This window comes from Cydia fagiglandana, chromosome 1 (assembly GCF_963556715.1).
Source record: "Cydia fagiglandana chromosome 1, ilCydFagi1.1, whole genome shotgun sequence".
Taxonomy (NCBI): domain Eukaryota; kingdom Metazoa; phylum Arthropoda; class Insecta; order Lepidoptera; family Tortricidae; genus Cydia; species Cydia fagiglandana.
The window spans coordinates 24,402,898-24,430,168 of record NC_085932.1 but is presented as its reverse complement, the minus strand read 5'-3'; the positions used below and the strand labels follow the sequence as shown (position 1 = coordinate 24,430,168).

Here is a 27,271-nt window from a genome sequence, read left to right as displayed (position 1 = left end):
ACATGCACCATCCAGGGTTAGCCACTAACTCGGAGTAAACCGTTAACACAAGGTTAAATTGTACTGGTAACTCCAAGTTTCACCGGTTAGCCGCGAGTTAGTTGCTAACCGTGGATGGCGCAAGTGGCCAAATAATAAAAGTTAGTAATAGGTACCTACCTATACCTACGCTGGCGTTGCTATACAGTCCGAGTACTGATTAATATTTGTACTCTGACCACGGCGAGTGCAAGATTATTAACGGATGTTAACTAATGACATGCATTGGGTCGTTCGTGTTAAACGCCCTGGTGAGTGCTAGTAGGTTGTGTTATTAAAGTGTTCTTATAATTACCCTATTAAAACGATTAAAATATAGGTTCTTTCTTTTGCTTTTCCACCTTTAAGCCGTTATATTCATTACATCTGCTATTAAACGATTAATACTTACATACACTAACAACTCCCGTTAGAATCAAGTGATAAACTTGTATGTAACTGTTTTACTTTGTTACTACATGCCGTCACAAATAAGTGATAGACCCCCATATAAATGAAATAGAAGTTTTTCTGTAGGTATGAAATGAAATAGTAATTACCTAGCTCACTCACTTACTCACCCGCACTGTTTATTCATCCTGACTTGACCATAATTTCACTAGCAACATCCATCACGTAATATAATTATTTAAATAAGTGATTAAGTTAGAAATAGCTTTATTACTATTTGTATATACACAAATTTCATCTGTGTAGAATTTTACCATATTATTATGTACGTACATATAATAAGTAATTAAGAATAATTGTCATAACATATGGCTTTGTTCAGTGCACAAAGCAATGAGACGTTGCAGACACGCGAAAAATTTGTTTAGTCTGGGTCACAAAAGTACCTACGACTATCAATAATGTAAATTTGCGGAGCACTTCACTTTTCAACAAAAGAATGTCGCATCACTATATATGTCCCATAGTCACATACTTCATTATCCTACCGAGACTTTGATACCAGCCGACTGGTGGCTGATCCAGTTGGCACTTCGCCAGATCATCTGCTTATCTCTGTTTACACATATAGACCGCGACGCCTATTTAACCAGTCCTCAATGTCAATCTTGCGTATTGAATTGACCCACTAAAGTGAGCACCAATCTGACATCAAAGCCCGTCATTAAAATAAAGGTGTCATTAATTCATTTTAGATGTAGATAGAGAAAATAATGCAATCAGTACTTACATAATGAAACAACAGTGACGCATTGCCAGACGGAATTTCGAAATTTTCGAATAGCGACAAAACATTGCGAAACAATCTCTTTTATAAGTATGAAGCCAGAATTCGTCAAATTTCACCAGTTAACCTGGCATTTGATTGTACCTACTTATCGGGGAGATCATTGTTTTTCTTACCTACCTGTTAATAAACAAACTTCAAAAAATATAAACATCAAACAAAGGTGTATATAACCTAACCTACGGAGGAATTTACATTTTCAAATGTCATGTATAAGAAAAACTTCCAAGCTCATATTGATTTCACTTTAGACTCTAGACAGATTTTGAAACATTACGATATTTTTTATGCAATATTTTCTGAAGCGCTGAAATCAATTATAAATAGCGTGAAATCTCACCGCGGCCTCATTACCTACCAGTGACGAAAATAAGCGGCGTTCAAACTAGTATGTCTCGGATAATCTTATGATATTAATGATTTCTCTACATTTCAAACTACTTATCTGAATTTAGAACAGGATAACCGTGTCAACATTTTTTTCGTCTGACCGTTAAAGCATTTTACTGAAGGTAAACAAACCAAAGCAAATGACGTATTTTTTGGGATTGTTTACTCTTAGCCTTAACGCTAATGAACACTGGTTGCATTAAGCTTTGCGGGTGTCACAACCCGGGTGTGGTAGTGGTGGCCTCGTTAAACCGCCGAACGATTTTGGTATTTTTTAGGTTTATGTAGGCATTTTACTGGAACAGTAAAAACAACTAAAATACAAATAACACGAATATAAAAACAAAGTACTATTTTCGGCTAGTGTATAGTAGTATACCTTTTAGTTTTTTATTATGTTGGGTATGTACCTACAAGTCTGGAAACATTTACCAAATAAGTAATCATAATCACTACACCTTATTTATTTACCACCCGCGTGCGATGCTGGGGCGGGTCGCTAGTTTTAAAGAAAATTATCAATTTCTAAAATACTGACAGATCCAAACGATAACGGTCTTACTGAAGTGATGTTGTATTTGCATAAGATTATGAAGATATGTATTTATTTTCACTCACGTAACATTTAACAGTCAATCCTAAAAGCCTTTCAATAAGTCATAATAGATATTATTGAAACGTTAATAACGTTATGTAACGCAGACTCGATCCGTAGCATTACGTTGAACGCATCAGAAAACATTGACTAGCAACATAATCGATCATACATCAATGAATTATGCACACTCAATACCAGAAGGGTTTTTAGTTATTAAATGAATACTGAGATAGATAAATAAAAAAATGCGAACTAAAGGGAGATGGCACTTAATACACACTATTAGATTGGTAGAATAATGATTAAGATGGCATTCTCTTCGTACATTTCATTCTCTGAGTACATTTTTTGCATAGTAGGAATAAAAATACCTTTTTCAGTCAATTAAACATAAATGTAGTAAATTGTTCAGACCTTTCAGAGTAGGCATGATAAACAAAAACATCGAAATAGATCTTACATAAAGAAGTTATATAGTAAAGCTATTTCCACGTAATGTGATAACTTGATAAGTTGGAAAAATGGGTTGTAAATAAATTTTATCAAAAACATCAAGAAAAGTAGAGAGTTATTGGCGAAACCGAACGTACTGATACGAACTAAAACTAGCAAATGAACGTTTTGTTTTTAATGAGCGATAAGTATTTATAAGTAGGTACCTACACGACCAGTTGTCTATGCGGGACCGGTCAGAAACCACAAAAGTCTCCAAGCGTGGGAAAGAGCTACTTCGCACACTTCCATTGAGACTGCACTCGCTGATAGTGCATTGAACTAGTATTAGTAAATCTGCACGCAGGCATACCGGTAAGTACCTGTGTTGTCATCATTTTTGTGTGCATGTTATGTATCATAATGTATGATATAGGCACGGTTGCAGATGACATTAACGGACGCCCTGTGTAAAGACATTTATTTGTTTCAGATTCCCTCTATTCAAAAATCCATAATCATGAATGTCTTGAAATGAAAAATAAAAATTTGTATAGGTGCGTCGCGGGCGTGGGTTTGTAAAGTGTTGTTGATTAATAATACCTACATCTCTGTTATATTTTAGTAGTAAGTAGTGTAGCGCGTGTCGGAAAAGAGAAGAGTCGTGGAATGTATTGGGCCTCATACATTCCACGACTCTTTTCTTTCCGCACAGCCTCTAGTGTTACTGTAAGTAAATGTTGTAGGTATTGGCTTACATGCGGAATACATTTTAGATTTTGTTATTATCGCCTATTTTTAACTAGGAAGTCTCCTTAGTTTTATATATTCTGTGTGCTACAAGTATGTTGACATAGTTTAAGATAGAAATGATGTCGCTATATTAAGAAACAGTAAGTACCTACTTTGCAAATGTTAGAAATAAAATATACCCACCACAAAAGAAAAATAATGGTAAGTATTAGATAAATATACCAGTTCAATCTATTAGTTTAGATTAAACTCATTAACTGACATAGTTTGCTTGTTTATAAAATGAAGTGTACGTAAGCGCATGCTCGGAAATTGATACCCTTCTCAATCTTCTCATGAGGCGATCGTCGATACCAGATACGATCTATTTGATTATTTACTCTTGTATCGCACTCGTCGGTTGATTGAGCAACGAAAATATTATATTACATTTACATAACAAAACGTGAGATTACGTTTTTAATATCACTCGCATTTATTGAAAAACGATATCGAGAAATGTTACGCAGAAATTGACAGGTTGAATATGTTTTCATTCGTTAGGTAAGATTTACCATTACGTCACAATAAAACAGTTGGAGTAATATTATTACAGATTACAGTTTTCAGACTTTTTTATTATTATTTTATTTCCTTGTTGGAGGACTATGAGCCTTGCATTTCGGATAGGATGATATAAGTACTTGCAAATTGTAATAAAATTATAGATACCAGGACTGCAATTTAAAAACTACGCCTAGCTGAAGTACCTAGATAATTCTTGTATTAATCTGTAATTTATATCTATAACATACATATTTATACACAGAATGCAATAAATTAAATTGTTGGCGAATTATAAAAGTTCCTGATATAGCTGGATACAGGATTGTTTTGAGTAAGATTGTCCCCTAATATTTATATTATTTATTTAATTTAAGTACAGGTTACGGTGGCTGCTTAACAACAGGCGGTACGCACGCTTTTTTGCCACCCTCATGGTATAAAAAAAATTAAATGTTAATGTTGCACGAGGCAAACTGCCGTATTCGAACTTCAAGATATTCACAAGTACGACACTTACTAGATCCATTCTAGATACGTTATAGTTCAGATATCAACTAGTTCTCTTTTGCAGCGCAATTCGGACAACCAATGTCACTTATACGTTAGATAGAGTATTTCCAGAATCGCGCAAATATCAAATTTGACAGGTTAGATCTTAAACGTATCGTTATCGTATCTTGGTGATGTCTAAAACATATCTAATAGATGTCTATTTCAAAATCCGAATCGGGCCCAAAGCTAGCTGATAATACGGGGCCGTAGCGCCCGTAGCAGGGGCCGCGACCGCAAGCGGTCCCGCGCATTCCTGCGCGACGTACGAGCGCGAGGTGAACAACCGGCGCGCGCGCCTCGTCCTTGGAGCCTGCTCCTTTCTACAGCCTCTGGACCAGGTACCTACTACACATGCGGCGTGTGTACCTATGCACGCGTGTGCTGGTGCTTCTAAGGTCTGTTGATAAGCCCACACGCAACTTAAGATTGTTATAACTTAAAAACGTTTAATAATTAGTATGTAAAAGCGTCAGTCTGGTTTTTTTATATAAAGTGACTACGCCGCTTGTGGAATGAATGACCCGTTAAATTATATTTGATACAAAAGTTAGCAGAGATGGTAAATTTTAATAATATTACATGAGTGCAATTAAACTTTAATAATAATATTACATTACAATGGTATGCATTGCATACATTACAAAGCGTTTTTTGGGTAAGAATTTTAATGATAATTTAATACGATTTGTGCATAGTAAATTATGACATATAACATTTTGTACTTTTAGAAACTACGTTTTTAGATTTGTTTCAATTTCGCTTTTTACTAATTGTAGACAAAAATAGTGCTTATAATTATAAGTTGTTATGTTCATTGTATAGGTAGCTCGGTACCTGCTATTATGTTTGATGTTTAAGTAAGACGCAAGACTCGCAAGAGTTTAATTTTGTCATGGCGCACTATTTTCAAGACTTGATAGAAAGATAATTATGAGAATCATAAATACTTTGTATATCAGCGTTGTGTGATACACGTAACGGTTTATGATAACAATAACATCTTTATCATATCAATCAACTATCATCGACTGACAAAAAATACACTTCCACTCGCGGTCACTTTAAGCACGCTCCTATCAAGATAGGTATTTATTTCCATAGGAAACGGCGATTTCCTGTCGATAAACGATCTGTTTCACTGTCTCAAGAACAACTATTTTTAATTTCCGCATTTCATTTCAGGCCTCGTTTGTCAGCAAAGTACGATCAAAATCAATGACTGAATCCTACCACATTCAACGACAAAGATACCTACTCAAAGGCAATGTGAAACCTGGTCACTTCGTTTTCTCTGCTCTAAAGTGTATTTTCAGTCGTTATTTTATATAACTTAAATATGTAGATATAGGTAGGTACTTAGGTATTCGATTTTAGTAAGTTCAGTAGAAGGTAATACATATTTTTAAACTGCGATTTGCGGAAATAACAAATAAAAAAGATCGTGAGATTTTATTGGCAATTTCTTGAGGTAATTGTTATTTACAAGATCAGATCCTCATATTTAATTTATAAGTCAGTATATTACTGTTTAATACTTACTACCACTAAAGTCTATCATTTAAGTTATGACAACCTGTGACAAATACGGCGCCGACACTATCATTAGCAATGACATGAAATTTCATGACGCTCCAGCGTTTGGTCCAGTCAGGTCATGACATTCCTAAATCTCCCCACACACTTATCAGTATTTCTATCAGTATTTTCATCATTACCTTTCACGGGGAATTTTAAGTTATTATTTTCCTAACCGTTCTTATAACCGTTCGTTGTTGTAGTGTACGTTTTGAAGAACATAAAACCAAGACATTATTCAATCATCGATTCAAATATTTCTAACCTGTCGTAATTATACTATGTACTGTGGCAACTCTATGCCCGATGAGCCAGAAAAATGCAGAAAAAGAAATATTTAATTAAAAAGAATATTTATTTGTTTCAACCTTTTCGTGCGTGCGTGCGCCATGACTGTGTGAAAGATTGGTAGTTAAAAAATGTATCCAAATATTTTTTTTTACTCTTACCACGAACCGGGAATCAAACTATTCTTAAAGTACAATCAGCATCATATAGTAGGTAGCATCCAAAGTACCTATTCAAATAGTTCGGTACGCCATACATACCTATTATATGGTGTACCGAACTATTTGAATACTTTGGATGCTACCTACTATACGACGCTGACTGTACCTACTGGATTCTTCTGTTATGTAAGAATGTATAATTTGGTTAAGAAAAAAGGTACCTGATATGTAGGGATTGCAATCCGTTCCGGCGGATCCGGTAATCCGGCCGGATCCGGCACATTTTTCAAGATACCGGATCCGGCAAAAATCACCGGATCCGGTCTCGGATCCGGTAAAGTGAATCAAAGCGCTAAAATATAAAATAACAGCTTAAAACACTGCTAAAATTTAAAAGTTCTCGCCAATATTCGAATTTTCTCGCTCGCAAACAGCAACACAACAACTTGTTTGTTAGTTGACGCCAGTCTTCTAGCCGACGAAATATGTGTAGTCGTAGCGTTGAGATTTCCGTGCACCGTAAGTACTGGATTGGTTTATATTCAATTTATTGTGTAGTTTCGTTGTAATTTAATGTACATGTTCTTTCGTTTTATTTTGTACAAACCATTATAGCCCACTTTAAGACACAGGTTTTTGGGGTATCCGAAATACTAATACTTGTACATAATTATATTAATTATTAAAAAAGTGGTTAGGATTTTGCTGATTAAAACTAGTCGGGGTTTCTGCGGTTGACCTGACGTTTAGTAAAAATAATATCTGTGGAGGTTCGAAGTAAGGAGGTATAAAAAAAGAGTCCGTCATAAAGCAAGTTCGAACGGGATAGTCTTATATGGAATATTCAACCATAAACACTAACTATTCATTCTCAATTAGTCACAATATTACTCGAAACTCTGCGAAGGGGGCGCCACTACCACAATCCATCACAATCTGGGGGTCTACCGAAACGAAATTTCGTTATCTAACCTCTCTATCACTTTTCATCATCATCATCCTCACTTTTGCATATTCGAACGATAAAGAGGCAGATAACTAAATTTAGATTTTCGCGTTTCCCGGTAAAAATATAATTAAATTGTTGTAAACAACATAAAATAAAGGGATTTAATTTTTATTTCATGTATGGAAACTTTTAGAAAGGGACAGAGATTTTCTTTGTGCATCGTATTCTGCATGTTTTCCTTTTTTCTTAAGAGTCAAGTGAAAATAAACTTTAGAGCAATGATAATAGTTAGAGTAGGTATACTTCACTTATTGATTTAAATGCCAGTAATGACTCTTGTTAGTATAAAACCTTCTTCTAAAGTACTTTAAATGACGGAATGAAGGATTAGAGTGATGCGCTCCACTCACTATCAGTATAATGTCATTATTTTGACATTTCTTCAAAAATATTCAAAATGTTTAATAACTTCATTATCGTCCATCATTCTTTCTGTCATTTCTGATTCCATCATTCTAACCAATTCACTGTCAGTATAATGTCATTTCTAGTATCATTACTTTGACATAACTCCAATACTGACGGAAATTATTAAAATAAACTTCATTACTTGCCTTCATTCCTTCATGACACTCCCTACACTATCACTAAAAACGTCATTCCGTCAAAGTAATGTCAGTATCCATGATAGTGTCGGGGCCGTAAAATGTGACAACGTTAAAATTAACACTTGTTGTCATTTCAGAATTTATGTTAGGTTTGATTACAGAATTAAGAATAGGTCCTAAGAAAGTTATACTAATTGAGTAAAGCATGTATAAAGTAAAAAAGTACACGGTTTGATGTCACAGTTCGCAGACCGTGACAGGTTCGCTATGACCGTGTTCTGTCCACTGTTCGCGGGTAAAGTTACCACGTTATCTGAAACTACGGCACGGAACTTCCAAGTTCACTAAACCAGAAACAATAGGACCATGCAGACATTGCAGACGTGTAACGGTAGCTCGTTGGCAATTTGGCAAACACCCTTGCTTTGGGTACCTTTTATTTTGCTGCGAGAAATACTAGTCACTGTAGGAATTATACGTTCACAGCTGGGTGTAAACAATCGATTGCAATTACCTACTTCGGAATGTCTGGTTGGAAAATATTTCATATCCAATATCCCATCAATTCTGATTGGCACTCCAACCCGTCGCGCTGTCATAACAAGCGAATCAACCTCCGCAAATTAAGTTCATTCATGTTTCCATGTTGCAGAAGATCTACGAGTAGTAGGTATACATACCCGTCAAAATATTTAAACACATGCAAATACATACGTCTGTGCAAAATTTACGTAAATCATTTAAGGATCAATTAATTAAAAATGTGAACTGTAAGATGTTATTTACACAATTGGTACTAACAGAAACACTCTTAATTGATCATCAAGCAGGTTTACGGACAGTGTGAACGAATGGTAAGGAGCTAATAAGGCTAATGTGGTTTGTATGCATCAATGTAACTAACTCCAAAACCACGATTTATAATTGCTTTCTTGATCTTATCTAAATACCTACATCTGCTTGAAGAAATGCTCATAAATTCCGATGTAATTGATTGATATTGTTGAGAATGTTACTAGGGCAGTGGGAACCCGTGTTCATGTTCAATGACTAGATCAATAGACTTGGAACAAATAGCATTCTAGTTATTATAGTTATAGCAAATTACTTATATTCATAGAGATGTGTATGTGTACTGTGTGTATGTGTGTATATTAAAAGTGTATTATTTTTTATCATTCAATGTTATTACGCAAAGTAAAGAAAACTGTAGGTACAATCGAGATCAAAGATTTGTTTACATTTTTCGCCTTATTATTACAAAGGAGAAAGGTGTAAAAGTGTAAACATATCTTTGACGTCGACTGTACAATAGCCTGGCATATTTTATAATTTACCAGTCAACCATTGGGCTAAACATAAACGTGTAAATTGGTGCGAAGAGGGTTCAATTGAAAGAAGAATACTGTTACAACAAAATATATCACTGTTTTATAAATCTGAATTATGTTACTCGGTTACCAGTCCCATTTCACGTACGATGTCTGATTTTATGTGTCCTTTTTTTTGATAAGGCACGTGTTTAACTAATGACACCGTAATTACTTGCACGAGGTCAGTAATATTTCATATTATTACATATTTTATCTATCAGTCATTACTGCACCACGGAGAGCTTAATATGCAATGTAGTTGTAAGATATAACATTGTGCCACGGGGCTCAAGTAACAATACTCAATTACATGTCGATATTTTTCAATTCTAATGATAAAACAATTCTTATCTAATGAAACCGTGTCATAGTTGTATGGGGTCACTAATCAAATTACTTTATCTTTGAATGAGTTTGTGTAACGCGTGTGTGGACGATTTCTGGGATTAGAATAAAAATAATATAGGTTTGAAGTAAAACTAAAGTAAATGGATAAATGCAAAACGTAATAACACAAGCATTTAGCGACATGAAGCAAAATCTTCTCAAGCACGCCGTTTGAGTACTCAAGTGCAAAATGGGTCCATAAAAGAAGTGATATTTGTGGGCATCGCATTACAGCATCTCAGACAAGTGTGGAATGTGGGAGAAGAAAGCCATTGTACCAAGTTGACAAGTGTTATTAATTTGTAAGCAGTGCAGTGAGAAAATTACGACATCATTTTGATTTCTACTGTCTGTATTGCAAAATACTGCAAAATAATAATATTTTTTATAAAAGGTACATGAATGTCCAGAGACCTCTGAGACAGACCTAACCAAACCACCATCATCGACTTTTTATAGGGCATCCGCCTACTGGCATTCTATTACGCATCCCGCCATTTTAGTTTAATCGACAGTGCTGACTTAATCTAATAACGAAACCTACTTATGGTTAATTACGATTATGTGTCGGATTACTACTAAAAGTATTTAGAGCCTTGGTTAAAACTGTTTAGCGGACCTTCTAAATTAAATTACCAGTAGTACAGGTACAAATAGTAGGTAGGTAGGTAGATTTTAGATTTCACCTCATAGATACAGGTAGGTAAGTACAAAAACAATCTTAACTATGTCGTAGCTAATGAAAACATCAATTGAATAGACGATCTATCAAGACAATAAAGGTATTTTTATTAAAGGGACTAAGCCACGACGATCGTGACCTGATTGTGGAGATTATCACGTTTCTTTAGGAGTGGTGATATCATACTCGTACACCTAATGCAGGTAGGTTTCTATCTAAACATTTATTTAGGCATAGTGCAGTAAATATTTAGCTTAACTCTTAGGTTTCAATTTTGGAGACATCCTACATTTCATATTAAAATGTGAATATTATGATTTATGAAAATTGTACCCTTCAATATAAAAGCTGAACATTTAGAACATGGGATAAATTTACCTCGTAATAGAATTAAATTAGTATCCTAACCTTAAGTAGGTACCTTAGTAAGGTTTATTATAGTCTCTTGCTGAGGTTTTCAAATGTAAACACGTGGGTAATGTTTCATAACATATAAAAGAAACAACTTACTACAAAACGGCTGTTTACCTTTAGTATCTGTTTGTAGATTCAAGCCGCCCGTTATCATTATGAAACCATCTCGCGAGCAAGGTAACCGAGCGTCAAACGAGCGTTATTAATATAAGTAATACGACCCTTGCCGGCTCTTCTACGAAATATAATATCGTGGAATTGCTAAGTAGCTTTGGTTAACTGACCGCTAACGTCCTGCAAAGCCTGAGCAAACGATTGTACTTATTTAACTGCATTCGTTTTATACTTTATGTTTAGTACCTACCAATTATGCTAAGTTTTTACTCATAATAGTTTTTTGCATTAGCCTTATGGAGGTTTGTCTATTTTCGGTGCTAAAAGCTGCTGTTCATCAGCTGTTAGCGGGACAGGTGCTCGCTTACATCTGCGAAGAGGTGGCATAACAATAAAATATCACACTTAATTCAAAGTGCGAAGAAGTAATAAAAACTCTGAATTAAAAATACATTACTCAAGAGAAAGCCACCATGCCGCTTGTCACAGATCCCTTATTACGGTCGTCTCATGGCAATTTTCTTGACGTCTTTATGAAGTGAAAGAAATATCAGGTTGAAATTACGTTATTCCAAATTTAATAACTTTCTCGCATTACACGGCTGATGACTGACCTAAACGTCGTCTCTAAATTATTTAGTTTTAGTTTACCCGTTTTTTTTTTCATTCCATTGGCAAAGTCACCTGCTCTATGTTAAGCCTAACATGGATAGACAGTAAGGTGTTTATCCTAAACGTTTACTTTATCTCCCAAATGGTATCACAGATTCACGAAATGGTTTTTATCTCCGCACGTGTATCTGCCTCGGGACCTAGTTCGAATGTTTGTCCGTAAACAACCTTGTCGGAGTGGGTGTAAAATGTAAAGCAAAGTTAACTGTGCGTTTGAGATAAACGAAGTGCTGCGGGCGCAGCACGGTTCCATTTTTATCGACTATCACTATGCGCGTCCCTTTCGCACTTACATACTCGTTAGAACGTGACAGGCATGGTGACAAGCGATAAAAAGGCTACCGTGCTAAGCCGCCAGGTGTTACGCAACCGAATGCCGCAGCCTGTACCTATCGACCGGCCAGCTAACTGCATAACTCGTATCCTGGTACGTTAGTGCATCGCATATCTAATAGGGCCGCATACGGCAAATTCCAACGCCATTCAGATTTATTCAGCGACTAGGTATGCCGAAAACAACTACAATACAATATACACAATATACTTACAATAGTAGGTAAGGAGTTACGTTTACAGTAATCAATAAATTTAAACTGGCTAGACTACTGACCAATACTAATATGGTATGGTAGTATTGGTAGTAAGAAAAGACTGTAATACCAATCAACCATCATGATTAGCTTTTCTGGAATAAAACTATGGTTCGTTTTTTTTAGCATTAGAAAGAACTTCGCAGAAGTAAGCTTGTGGTTCCAAATCCGGCACTTTTAGCGGTAATAATTTGAAGTAAATTATATGTATTGACCGTGCTACATTAGATAATTCAATAATTATTAACAATAAAAGAACCTGATAAAAACTGTACGCTTACTTCTGTGGAGTTCTTTCTAAAGCTAAAAAAACGAACTATAATTGGAAAATCAATGTGACATAATTTCTTGATAATTTTTTGGGCAATCCCAGATTAATGATCGTATCATTATATATTTACATCTGAACGTGTTTACCTAGTTATTCCATTGTATTTATTTATTTTATGCCTTGTCTCATCTTAAAACATCCTTATACTACTCAAGGTAGAGGAGCAGCTGTTCTGTAGTATTTCGTTGGTTGTGTGTGTTATGGTTATGATACATTAGCGTTATGTGCTTAAATACATACCTATTTGGAAAAACCTCAGTATTAAACGCTTCGTAAAGGAGAATCTATCAAAAGTTTATTACTTCTATTAAGTACATGAATAATTAATTAACTATAAACGAGTTAATTTAATTCATAACTTGCTATTAATGAGATCAATACATAGAAATACCTATGATACGACATACGACTTACGAGTCTACTTTAGCATTATAGGTACATACAGAGGTGTAGGTTTTTTAAGGATTTTGAGATTTAAACTTCATTTTCCTTAAGACGCATCGTCTTAAGGAACGTGTTGAGCTTAAGTGTACTTACGGCGTAAATCCTATTTACATAGGTACTTACGTACTTAGGTACACACCTGCCTAATCCCGCTTTCCCCGAGCGAGCAAAAATAAGTGCTTCTGTGCCAATATGACACTAATGAGAAATCTACTCATGCTACAAGTACATATTATATAGGTACCTATGTAGCCGGCGGTATTGTTGCTCGGAAAATTTGGAGAGGAATGTCAACCTGAGTCTCGTCATGCTTGCGACAACTATAACTGAGAGCTGGGATGGTCATCATTAGCATGATATTAGGTGCCAATAGTCCTAAAATTCAGGTAAATGCATATACATATAATATATGAATATGTCTAGTACTTGTAGAATATAAAACGCTTGGAAAAGAAATGTCAGACAAAGAGAAAAGAGATTCCGGATTAGTATAGCTAGTGAGTATTATATTCTTTGGTCTAGCTAGCTTATGTTCGATTTAGATAGTTCGACTAGATATGATTCATTGTATCCGAACGCAGGGATCGCTGCATTCCATTCATGCTTCGCAATAGGTATTTATCTACCCATACCGCGCTTTACCGCTTGAGAGCTAAAGACATTTAAATGTCGGAGTATAAATCGTTTTTCGCTTCGAGCATCGTTGCAATGTACTTAATTCTCCAATGCTAGTATCTTCCCATGGATTCCGAACTATTCCAAATGGAATTCAGAGTGACTCCTTTATCTCAGCGTAGGCATTTAGATAGACAATTCTACGGTGCGATCAAGTATAGGTACTAGTACCTAATTCAAATCTATGTTTTGTAAGTATAATCCCGAGAGAATTTTCATTTCCAAGGTTAAAAGAATTGATACAGCATATTGTAGCATTTTACAGATTTGGGGCTATTTATAAATTACGTCATATCAAATTAGGGGGGGGAGGGTCTGGACATCGGATGATGGTAGCATGACGTAGGAGGAAACGGGGTCATTCGAAGCATGATTTTTTGATGATTTTAGGGGGGGGGGGTCTAAAATCGTCAAAAAACGATGACGTAATTTATGGACAGCCCCTTTACAAAAATATTTACCACAATAAGCCCGTGACCAACACAGCACCACGGAAAAACGTATTGAGGTCAATACGGGTAAATGTAACATAGGGAATTCTATTTTAGTACTTAGTGGATATATGATTAAAGGGAGAACAGGAAATCGAACGTTCGAAATACATACAATAGGTAATCGGTTCCCTAAACTTAAATTTCAACACAATAATTAAGTATGTAATATGTATCGTATAGATAGAAGGTATGACTGAAAAACCAGGTGAAACTGGGTGGAAAGAAAACTTTGCTGAAATGTGCGAAAGCTAATAAACAAATTTCCATCCAATAAAGTAACATTCGAAATATGTATTTGCATTGCATCAAGTTCTGACCAATAGTTGAGTAAATCAAATGGTAAAAGCAAGGAGAAAGGTAAAAGCTAAAATTGTGATAAAAGCGTGAAAATAACGTTTCGAAATTATTAAGACATTAGAAAAACTTATGAATCTCAAAGTAATAACCGTTTAGTGACCAACTTCCATGGTATTTTAAGAAGAAAGCGCAAGTTTATGGGAACTTAAAACACAGTTAAGTAAAGAATAGCAACAAGTGCTTGACAAATGCAAACAAATCCCATGGTGTCGAGCGAGCGCCGCCATTCAGCTCCCCTCCACGGAACAAAGGTTTGAGGACAAAAAACTCCTTGCGAAAGGTCTCTCAACTACCTGCTTCAAAGACGATTCGCCGCTAGTGGCCCCGCGAGGTGGAATCTTCGCGCTGATGTCGATGACACATCGCCTTTATACAGACTTTTTAAGGTCGGTTCGGTGGTACCCCAAGAATGTCTCGCTTTAAAATTATTTTTAGCAGCTGATCATCTCACGTGGACATGAGTCATGGCGGGCTGTCATAAATACTTATACCTACTTAGGCAATTTGTCTTATGCCAACCCAAAAAGTTTAAAATATTTGCGGCGTGGGATTGGTAGATACCTACGCCTATACGATTAATATACTGATAACGATAGTATTGTATCATAATTAAAAATGAGGCATTTTGCAACGTTGGCCACCAAAGGTAAATAATACATACATAATTATAAATAATACTTCGTTGATGTCTTTTGCCTATGTATCATATCGATGCTCGATATGTATGTGATACATATTATTAGTATTGTCAGAGAAAGATACTAAAATTTTATTTAGAGGATTGACTAAATTAATTAAACGAATTCCTATCTAAAACACATTGGAATTTTATTACAAATTCATAAATAATTATAAGTTGCAACTATCTGGTTATTAACACTGTCAATATTCAAGGTAGTTTGAATGTGGTAGGTGACCTATAATGAATTGCACCTGTGGATGCCACACCTGGTAGCTTTGGGTTAGTCGAGGGGACCAAGCATCATTCCGTGTTGTTAACTTTATACCTCCGACACTAAATATTTATCCCTTGCGTGCGTGACTGAGCGAATGATGCTTTAAATTTAAACGCTTCGGGGAAAAAAAATAAGCATCCAACACAAAAGATCGAGTTCCTTTTTCAAAAGAATTGGATATAATGAGAGAATGGTGGCTATAGATAAAGTAGTCGGACAACTGTCTAGTACAATATCCGGTTTGTAGTACCTTATTCGCTGGCGGCATCAAATCCTCCGCTAATACGGATTATACCTTGCTTCATTTAACTCTCTGGCTGCAATTAATTCATATGTATCACTTTGCAGTTAGTGCCGAACTAACGAAAACAGTATTACTTGTACACTTTAACACCAAACAAAACTTTTATGTGAATCTTATACGATTATTATAAAATTATATTCTTAACATTTTTTTTATTTATTTAACAATTTGTACATTTTTCGGTAATATTTTAAGTTAAGGTTTAGAATAATAGTCATGTTTTGATTAACCGGCGATATATATGTTCGCGTTAAGGCCGCTTCGCAGTTGTATCGGAGAACGCGAGCGGCCGTCGACTGTTGGTGGAATACTAGCGTCGAGTTAGCAGCATTGAGTGGGAGGAGGCCGATGAGACACAAATAGAAATTTGCTTGCATCAGAGAGGGACAAGAACAGACGTCATCACCACAACTATAACCCAACTAATCTGAACTGTCCTCGCATCCAATAAAACCAGTCACATATAACAGTTTCCACATTTTTACAGCGTTATACCGGTTTTACCTGTAACCGCATACAAGATAATGTAATTTAGATTCCTGCAGAGTGAAAAAGAAGGTTGCTCGGAGGTTCTACTCTTAGAGCATGCACAAACATTCTCGGTTTCAAAAGCCAAATGGTAAGGTAAGTACCCCTATTAACGAGGGGGTTAAGCAACTTTTACAAAGACAGCTAAAAATGAAACATAAGCTGGTTCTGTATGAACAAAGACATATTTTTTTATGATAGTTTGTATATCGAAATTTATATTTTATTCGTTTTTGGACTCCTTTTGGCCAGTTATATAGAAAAAAATAATTATTAAACCTAAAACGTCGAAATCGCCTTTTACCGTGGTAATTGATCATTGCTACCCAAATACCGCGGATAAGGGTTCCTTTTTACGAGGGTAAATAAACCCATCGCATTTTTACTTCCTATACTTATATTTATTTGACAATAGTAGTTAAATAAATACTAGGTACGTATTATATTTAATCAGATTTCCAATCATAGGATTCAATTAATTTTTTTTTGGTTTTTCTATAAGGAAAAATAAGAGGATTTTTAGTAAAACATAATTATGAAAGTGAATTCCTTTGACTCTACGTACACCTACTAACTACGCTTAGATAATAATATACATGTGGTCGTATCAAAAAAACATCTGCATCTTTTATTAATAACACATAATCCAAACATAATTTTAAATTAATTAAAAACTAAACTTAAATACAAACTAAATATGTATAAAATAAATAACCAACTGAAACCCGTCCCGGGCTGCCCCCGACGCAAAGGTGCCCATCACGCTCTCTGCGTTGCCGCGTTGGATTGCGATTGTATGTTGGTGTATTATATGTTCTAATTAAAATAATACAATAGGTTTTTAATAATTATATTATGAACCTATTTATTTCCTACCAAAGTTGTAAGTCGGTCGGTATTAGGTTCCCATACATCTTATTAAAGTCTATTTCAATAGAACTTGCTAACTATGTAAACAAACCGCCATATTGAAATTGTCTGTGTATGATCAATTTACTAGTGATGGGCAAGACTCCTACTTACTACTTTACTAATGTCAAACCATATCGAATAATAAAATACCAAAAGTAAAAAACAAGTAAGTAGTTACTTATTTTTAATTTGTTTAATCACGACCAGAAGACAAATTAGTACTTAAGAATGATTTATTGATGTATTTTATAACCGTGGCGATAGGTACAGAGCGTGGGTTGGGTAGTGTGTAGCGGGTTTATATTACAAACTTTAGTCACAACACTACCCATCATAGACAATTGTAGAATTTAAAAGAAACAAAACCGCCATTCCATTAGGTCCTAATAACCTAACTTATGAAACCATTTTAAACTTTTAATTAAATATCCAAGATACAGTTATATATTTATGTATTTTACGGAACGGACCGTTTTAATAGTGCATATGTGTATGGTTTCAATGGTATTTGATGAGGTGGTGTGAAAATTCAAAGAGAAACAGTGATAAAACAAAGTTACGTTGTTTGTTTACATAGTTAGCAAGTTCTATTGAAATAGACTTTACCGAGTGATGTCTTTTGTAACCATCGCTAAACGGTTTAATTCACACTATCGTAAAACTCATTTACGAGCAATAAAAATAAATAAAGATTGCGTATATTTTGAACACAATCAAAATTGAAGATACTAAATATTACGAAACATTGTATAAAACAGACTTGACAGCCATGTTTTTGTTTTTATATCAATATTTAAACAAGATTCTCATATAATGGTTTCTAAGGAAACCTCCAGTTAAGTGCTTAAAACTGTAGTCAAAATTAAGAGTTCTTGAATAGACTTCATACTACGTTGATAGCTCTTTAGCTTTATAGATGGTTAAATATTTCAATAACATCAAGAGTTAAGGAAATATGTATTTACATATGAATATATAACCCTTCGAACTTAAAATACCGTTTCCGGTATCACCGAGGTATACCTCGAAATTAGGAACCACACCAAAAAATGGAACCCAACACCGAGGTTTTTAATTTCCTGTTTTTTACTATTGGCAAGTAAATATTTACAAATTGAGGATTTGGGAACCATAAATATCATAATTAAGAATTGATATAGGGTACATCGCCAATTACTAGCCACCCCCCAATTACTGGCCACTTAATTTGATTTCTATTTATAGGTGAACAAAGTTCATTTTAGTATATAAGGTACGAAAATCCAATTATTAGCCAGTTTTCAATTACTGGCCACCTATTCCAAAAATGAATTCTATTTACAGATAAATAAAACTCATTTTCAGTATAAGGAAAATGGCCAGTAACTGAAATTTATCCACAACCCACTCGTTCAATAACTGGCCGCCTCTTACAAAAATGAGTTCTATTCACCTATACACAGAATTCATTTTAGTATAGGTGGCCAGTAATTGAAAACTGGCTAATAATTGGCGATGTACCCTAAAGTCTTAGTCTTTCTATAATATTCACCATTACTATTAAAATCACTAAATAAAATACGCGTTTACTTACTTGAGGTGTTGTGCGTTAATATGAAAAATTCAAATCCTGCGCCCCCGATGAGTTAGTTTACGGTTTTCGAATTATTTACTTTGTGTTTCTTTACTAGTGTTATACTTATTCGACAGTCAATAGAGAAGGCTTTATTTGTGTGTACTTCAATTTTAAAAATGTCAATTGGCTTTCTTAAAAAACGCCTTTTTGTACATACCGCGGTAATCAGTGCCGATTTTAATGGGCTCGTTAATAGGGGTACTTACCTTAATTTTAATTTAAATACTGCGTACGTTAACGGTCGGAGGTACCTTTTTACGTCCTGTTAATGGGCTGGCTTTCAATCTGCTAACTGAAAGTTTAGTTTCCGAGGCCTTAGTATTTTATTATGAGAGCCTTTGAAAACCTAAAAGTTAAAAATAAGCTGCCGCAAACTTTGACTAAGTATGTCCTAAAGGGAAAACTTTTAAAAGAGATTTCGATAAAGATTGTTTTCCTTATATCCTGCTGAATTTAGATGTTGAACCTAAAATAAATAAAATATTCATTTATGATTAAATATCCTATCCTAGACTAAATCATTCACAATATTTCCAAGTCATTGAGCAAATCAACAAGAACACGTAATCAACTATGAGTCAGAATAGAAAAACGAGGCTACTACTCGTCTATTTGCCTTTCTCATTCACGGATGAAGAAAAGCTTCACTTTTACCAATTAGGTTGCGCACGGGCATCAACAGACCCACTTTGTTTCCGAATACAAGTGAAAATCAATCTACTACAATAAACACTTTTTATTTTTGTTTTTGTGTTTTTAGGTAATCACTACATCTTATAAAGCAAAGTCCCCCACCGTGTCTGTATGTTTGTATGTTTGTTCGCGATAAACTGAAAATTATAATAAAACGCGAAAACTATTTTTACGCAATTTATTGTTGTTAACAATAGCTATTTCATTTGACTTTTTTATATTGTTTTATTACATAATAAGAATTAAGAGATCAGTATACATTTTTTTTATTTACTGATATCATAGAAATACTGAGAGATGTCAGATTTTGCTGATATTGATAAACCTATGCAACTTTTTTGTCAGTCTTGTTTATTAGGTAACTTTTGACGTCGCTGTTAAATGACATGCTTCTCTATAATCGATAATCGACAATTAAAGAATTACAAAAGCGATTCACTTTTAAATGTAAATACAATGCAAGGCATAGCCTATTGTCTCTGTTGTTGGCTCAGCTCACAATGAAAATCGTACAAAATTTGATTCAGGCTCGTAAAACAATTTTCAAATTTTCAGCAATCCTGGCAATGACAACTGAATGGCATATAAGGACCCCTATTCGACAAGCGATGTTTGACGTATCGTGTTGATCTCCCGTTGATGTGGGAAAAATCATAAATTCTCGAATAGTTAGGGTGACAAGTAAACCAAACCGAACCACCCTTAGTTTAGAGTGGAGTTTTGGTTGTACCAAATGATATTATCCACCGTTGATGGAATCAACACTCAGTATGCAATAAAATCAACTGTTGATTTGACGTGGATGCGATATCTGACAGTTGTATGTGTCGAATTAGGCCCCAGGTAAGGTGGGGTATGACTATCACCGGGGCAAGACAAACACTTGTATGAAATCCTCAAATCCGTAAATTATTTTACCACTTTTTGTGATATGATACGATCTTTAATGAGAACTTTTCAGCGTTGTCTATGTACTTATAGTATGCATTAGCAGCACTTTATGTATTTAAGAGTGAATTAAAAACTAAGTTTGTATTAAAAAAATCATGAAAGAACTATTAATATGGTTGCCAACGGCGACAAGGGTAGATAGTGTGCGAGTATATTTCGCGTGAGCACTCAGCACAAAATAGCTTTCGTAGGCAACATTAACGAGCTTCCATTGTTCACTTCCTTACGGCTATCATAACAAAGGCAATTGGCAACAAATTGTTTCAGAATGTTTATTTGGTCCTTAATAATAACATTATGTTCCTTCGAGTTTTCTTAATTGTATAAAGGAGAGAACTTTGAGTATGTATGTATTGTATTGTATCGAGTAAGTACCAAGTTTTAAACAAGTTAGATAAGATTATTTAACTACTAAAACTAGTTTCGATTATTTACTCAACTTATCCTTAAGGGGCTACGAGTACCCCACTACAATGACCTTCGATCCCTTCGTTTTCTAATGTTTTTTGTAACAACAGCAACGGCTTTAAGCAATATAGTATCCCATATTTACTTCAAAGTTCACATTGTCTTCGAGATATTTGGCATCAAAGTTGAACAATTTTAGGCTAGTAAACTGGTTTTCTGGCTATAACTTTTGTGTTAATTAGTTTAAAATTAAAACCCTGGGCACGTTTTTCGAAACGTCAAAGACGAACCCAAATATGTAGATTTCGTTCATTTAAGATCCTACACTACAAACTAGAAACGAAAATAGTACATTGTAGGAGAGGACAGAAAACCGCTAAAAGATGGACGAGTGAGTTCGAGGGCCGACACGTTAGTGGAGGCCCTCGAATAATACGAGTCCATCTTTAGCGTTTCCGGCCGAGGCATTACATAGTGCTTTTCACGACTACTGCGAGGAAATAAGAAAACATTTACATAACTATAAGTACTAGCCCGCGATTTCTCTGGTAGCAAATTACTAGCCACTGCCTGTACTGTCTCTTGAATTTCGGTAGGCGTCAGCGTAAGAATATCATTTTCTTCACTAGAAGAACTCATTTTTATAGCGAGCGTAGATACGCGTTTCTTATATTTTTTAGTCAAACACAATATACCATAGAAGTGGTGTGCGCGTGCCTCCGTGAGGGACAAAACATCCGCAATGCGACAATATTAAAAACACGTTTTGACATTCCTGACAATATACCAAAAACAATCTACCTAATTCGGTCGGGTTATTTGTTGCCCACCATAGCCCATACTAACAAAAAGGTGGAGAACAAACAAAAAGTGAGACTGTGACAAGGACAAGCAATAGTACCGCTTTCTCTGCTACTCCTACTGAAAGTTCTATAAGTGTATCTCGTTCGGTCATTTGGCCCCTCCCCCATGTCTTCTCTATATTATTGTACCTCTATGCAAATACACTATCCAATTCAGTAAGTATTTTCAGATCCCGCCTTTTTTACTTTTTTTACCACTTTTAAGAGGCGTTTTTCTGTTATTTGCTTCAAACCGACTCTAAAATTAGAAGCGTTTTTGCTAAAAAAAACCACAAACAGCTACAAAAGTCAAAAACGCCTTAAGCGTGAACTGAATGGATAATTGTTAAAAAAAAACGAAGTGAATGGTTTTGTCATTTCTTTTTTTTTTAAACAAGAAATTGGTTCTATAAATAACCTAATTTTATTTTTGAAGGAAAAAGTTGCGCAAAAAAAGACCTTTTACTGTTTTTTTATGTTTTAAATGATACTCATTGCTGTAGCGAACTGTTGTCACCAATGACAGATGATGATAACAATGAAACATTGTAGTAGTGGTGGTTCAGGTGCTACAGCTATTACCTACTTTCCAGCTTGGTTTTAGACCATCTATTGCTACATTTCCGAACAGTGGCGTGAAAAAGTGTTTATTGTCTATGTTTAAAAAATTCGTAAGAAAAATAAGTATTAATTTTTTTTCAAAATCCGGTGGGCAAAACCGGTTTTATATTATATAAAATTAAAAAACCGATAACCGTCTTATAATAGGGTATTTTCCTACTAGTCAAATTACTTTTTAGAACTGGCAAAACGATTTGCAAATATGGAATTTATATGAAACATTACATCGTGACGTGACGTCACGGCCAACTCACCTACCTAGTAATAACTTGTGTTTAAAATTAACTCCTATCTGTGTTTTTCTAATAATTATCTGGTGCTTTATTTCATGCATGGTGTATAATAATTTATTTTAAATACAGTATAATACCCTATTCTATCTCTAGTGCAAAATATGTTTTTGGCAAAAATTTCATTTTTGGTACAAGCTTTTATCGCTGACTGTACTTTTCTGAGAACAGACATCTAATACTCATCGAGACAATTCTAAAAACCACTAACACAATTACGAGTAGGTTGCGTTGTTTCATCAGCATCACAGAGTTCCTATGGCCACCTCCTGTCTCCATCATTAGATCGATGGTACCATAATATTACATTGTCATCCGATTTATACATGCATGTAAAATTTAAGCTCAATCGGAAACCGAGATGTGGATCAAAATTAACTTGCAAGATTTGATTACAGACAACGGTCAGGTGAAAGTAAATAAAAGCTTGTAAAAAGAAGATACGATTCAAAACTTGTCAAAAATCGATGAAAACCTAGGGTAGCCCCTTAGATTGAAACAGAAGGATGTATTTTTCCAGATCCATACATATGTAATAACAACTTATCATGACAAGACAGTATCAAAAGAAACGTCGAGCAGAGTAAATACTTGTCACGGCTCCAGAAAACACCCCGTTGCATTGCTGTACAACAATGATTATTGCCAGGAATCCTTTTTTCTTTTGTATGGTGAGACATATTTACACACGAGGAGTATAATACCTAGTTAGTAGTTACCTACCCTTACAACTAAACAAATTTAGAAGAAGACTGATCATAATTTAAGATCAAGTTATATTTTTGCAATCTACCAGTTATCAATTAAATTCTTTCATATCAATGCGGAGATCATGTGCAGTGGCACGTAGACTGTAATTCTGACCAGATGTCAAGCCATGGAAGGGAATTAGCATCGCTAACGGACACGGCGGTGTACAGTGGAAATCGAACCAAACGCCTGACCCCTTTGTACGATGAATAGTAATGACCCTACTTGGATTGTACGCGACACAATTCCAACCAGAGTCAAATTAAACGTCCATCAGTTTTTGTATCTACTCTAGTTATAGTAGTCGATATTGATTTGGCCACGCTACATTTTCATTTTCAACTTAACATATTTGTGCGCCTACCTATACCACGATTAGTCGGTACTGCCATCAGGTCCGATCCGACGTCCGACATGAAAAGCGATATTGAAGTCAACGTTCTAATTTTCAATGCGGTAAATAAACATGAATACGGTGTATTAATAACCAAAACGGAGCTTTCTAGCAAATCTTCGCCTTTTCACCTGTAAGGTAAGTACTTAAATGAGACCCTCCCTTCACGCTTTAATTTAGGTTACTTAAATCAGTATCGAATGAAGTCAATTACCAAAGGTCCATTATACAAAAAGCCTTAGCCGCGCGCTCGACGGTAAGAACACTTAAATTCATCCCCCGCTCTTAACAACTTTTGACCTTAAAGCGACGACGCTGTGCTCGCTCCTTGCGAGCTTGTGACTCTTCTCATAAATTTAAATAGGTAATGCACTTCCTTCATATCTATGAACTTTATTTTGTTCAATATTCATTATTTAAATGTTCTTGCCGTGTTCCTGAGCAAACTTCTTAAAGTGAGTGCACTTAGTAAAACATAAGTAGGTAAGTACCATACATAACATTTCTGACTGTTTAGAGAAACCCTTGTAGTTTTATTCCATCTTAAAAGGAACAAAAGTATTCCCGTTTCATTTAATTAGTAAGATGAAACATATTCAAAAATAATTAATTAAAATTAAATTCAGCTGTAAATTCCTATCTTTCCGTAGCCAGCTCTCAATCCTCCATACAAATCGTGTTATTTTTTAGACTTTCCCAACTCAATGAACACATTCAAAGAAGACAAAAGAGGGATTAGCGCCCGTTGAACCAGAATGTGGCCTTTTTTAATGTTTTCTAGTAAGTATCGCCGTGAATCTCGTTACTGGTTGAGACTAAAAATAAGTAAACGCATAGCTTAATCACGAGTAGGTACAGTGACATAGTTAGCTTAGCATTCATTTAGTTAAACTTTTAATTATACCAGTGTGGTGTTGACAACGACACCAATCTGTCGCGGTGAGACCGTATTATCTTTCCCTGCCAAAATCTACGTTTGATCTTAAATTAGATTAATGTTCCAGATGTTAACGGTAAGAAAATCACTTTATTTTCCAAACGGTATGTTTACATGACATTTTTTGTGATGTTTCATCTGGATATTCAATTTGAAAACCGACCACCAGTTCCAAATTTCATTAAAATATGTTTCATAGTTTTCGGATTAGATTGCTGTGGACATATGGACAGATGGACATACAGACGGATATGACATATGTATAAGGGTTCTGTTTTTGCCATTTTGGCTACGTAACCCTAAAAATATAAGTGCATCTACATTGTTGCTATTTTAAATTTTTCCTTAATATTTACTGCAGGCAGGTATTAAACAATTTACGCGTCTTATTTGTTTAGTGTCTAAAAATATAACCAACCCAACCCAACTAAATTTCAATGCATGCGCACTTCTCCTGATAATGCAATGCTTTCAGATCAGCGAAATGCTATACATGGAAGCATTCTTTCCGCTCAATTATGACCCAACGCAAACTACCCCGCGATAGGCGGTACTTACAAACTGCTCGATTGGCAATTTCAGTACGACCGAGATGACAGTCAGTGACAAATGGCTAAATTGATTTATAAAAACAACGTTTTTTGTAATTAAAAATATATTCATGTGTCGTGAAGTGGTGCAGAAGTTATTTTAGTTCATACCAAGGACAGTGGAATCACTTTTCACTTGTAGTAAACAGATAATTTCAGTAGAATTTGGAAAAAACATGACGATTTGTTTTCAATACTACCGTGCTAAGCTAAAACGTAACAACTGCATACGACTTTCATAACAACATACGACTTTTTAAATTGCGAGGATAATAGGGATGGTGTTATGCTAAATGAAGTAGACTATTTTATTAACTTGTGTTTCGTTTAGGTATTTTCTATATAATTATAAATGTAGTAATAAATTCCTTCTTACAGATTTGTAATTTCCTTTTTTATTTCATGAGATGGAGCTATAAAAAAACTACCTATTTATTTCAAATTAATAATCAAATTTGGTATTGTCATTTTACATTACTTTCGATTCAGATTCCCACAAGATGCTATTCGCAGAGAACTATGGAAAAAAGCTCTCCAATTAGAGAGACCATATATGTAGGTTCTCTCTCAAGCCATTTCCGTCAGTAGAAAAGAGCGGCAAACATATTAACTCACATTATAGACGGGTCTAACGCGAATTATATTCAATTACCTTGATTTACCGACGTAAATCAGTTTCGTTTCGTATAATGTGAGTTAATATGTAATCAAAACGCGAAAGTTTAAAATATTATAATAGCGGCAAATTTAGAAAATGTAAGCGCGCGAACGGCTGTGGTCCTATACAAAATTTTAATTTTGCACCTTTTTCTACTGACAAACTTGCTTGACCGGCTAATATACATATAAAATATTCTGAACTGAAAGTGGGGATGTATTGTGACTCCGCCTGTTCAAATATTTTTGACCCGATTCGTGTACCCATGTAAATTTTGCAGACTGTATAGCCAGTCCGATTTCTAAGATCAATTTCGCCATACATTTACTATGGCGTACTTGATCTTAGAAAAACGGACAGACTATACCTGAACGTGATTTCGCACTGCCATGCAGATTGATAATAAAATATACAAAATACTTATTATAGCGGAATACATTTATACAACAATGATATATTTACTTATGTATGTTGAGTTAGTCTGTCATGTCATAACAACATTTTAACTAGTTATCTTTTAATCTGCATTAAATTATTATACGTGAATTATTTGACTGGTTCTTCACTGTATGGCATAAACCTATCCCTGTCCAAGTCATATTCTAATCAAATATGGACCGCGAACTCTCAGCGGCCAGTACGTACAGCAAGAAGGTTATTAGCGGATTAATGTCGCTGATTGGTAGTTATTGACATTATATGCATTTCATCTACACTTAGCTATGTACCATTAGTGTAATAAAGATGACTATTATTTCGTTTACCAGCTTTGATTACAGGCTCTGTAAACGCGTCGTCTTATTTGAATGTAGGCGTAATTGTGTATGTGTGCTAATTTGGCCCGAGAATTTGAACGGTAATGTTCCTAAAGGCGGTATCCATGGTTATATATGATCGCAGTTTCAGATAGTCTAGACTCTTCATTAGGCTATAGAAAAACCACGCGGATCTACCCATATTGTTACTTTACTTTCTTCCTGCATATGGCTCCATATTAAGAGGCCCAACACATTCTGGCATGTGAAATACTAATATGTAGTTACTATAGAAATTGTAATTGTTGTTCATGAAAACTCTTAGTTTTCATAAATTGTAAAAAAGAACTAGGTATGGTTAACGTACAGAGTTATTATTTATGAGTAGGTAGGTTTTAACTGATTC

At 34.9% G+C, this 27,271-nt stretch overlaps 2 protein-coding genes across 7 annotated transcripts in view; one reads left to right on the top strand and one right to left on the bottom strand.

The window, feature by feature from the left end:
- Nucleotides 1-27,271, bottom strand: part of LOC134666917 (uncharacterized) — a 55,832-nt gene that overhangs the window by 25,750 nt on the left and 2,811 nt on the right. Inside the window, exon 1 of one of the 6 annotated variants that reach the window (XM_063524231.1) lies at nucleotides 15,868-16,448. The exons of the other annotated variants lie outside the window; for them this stretch is intronic. The gene's annotated coding sequence lies outside the window, so the exon portion shown is untranslated. Of the gene's footprint in view, nucleotides 1-15,867; nucleotides 16,449-27,271 lie in introns of those variants that run through there. 6 annotated transcript variants of the gene reach the window in all.
- The window catches only part of LOC134667465 (aurora kinase B-like), a 40,670-nt gene continuing 23,035 nt past the window's right edge, over nucleotides 9,637-27,271 (top strand). Inside the window, exon 1 of the mRNA XM_063524886.1 lies at nucleotides 9,637-9,646. The gene's annotated coding sequence lies outside the window, so the exon portion shown is untranslated. The remainder of the gene's footprint in view (nucleotides 9,647-27,271) is intronic.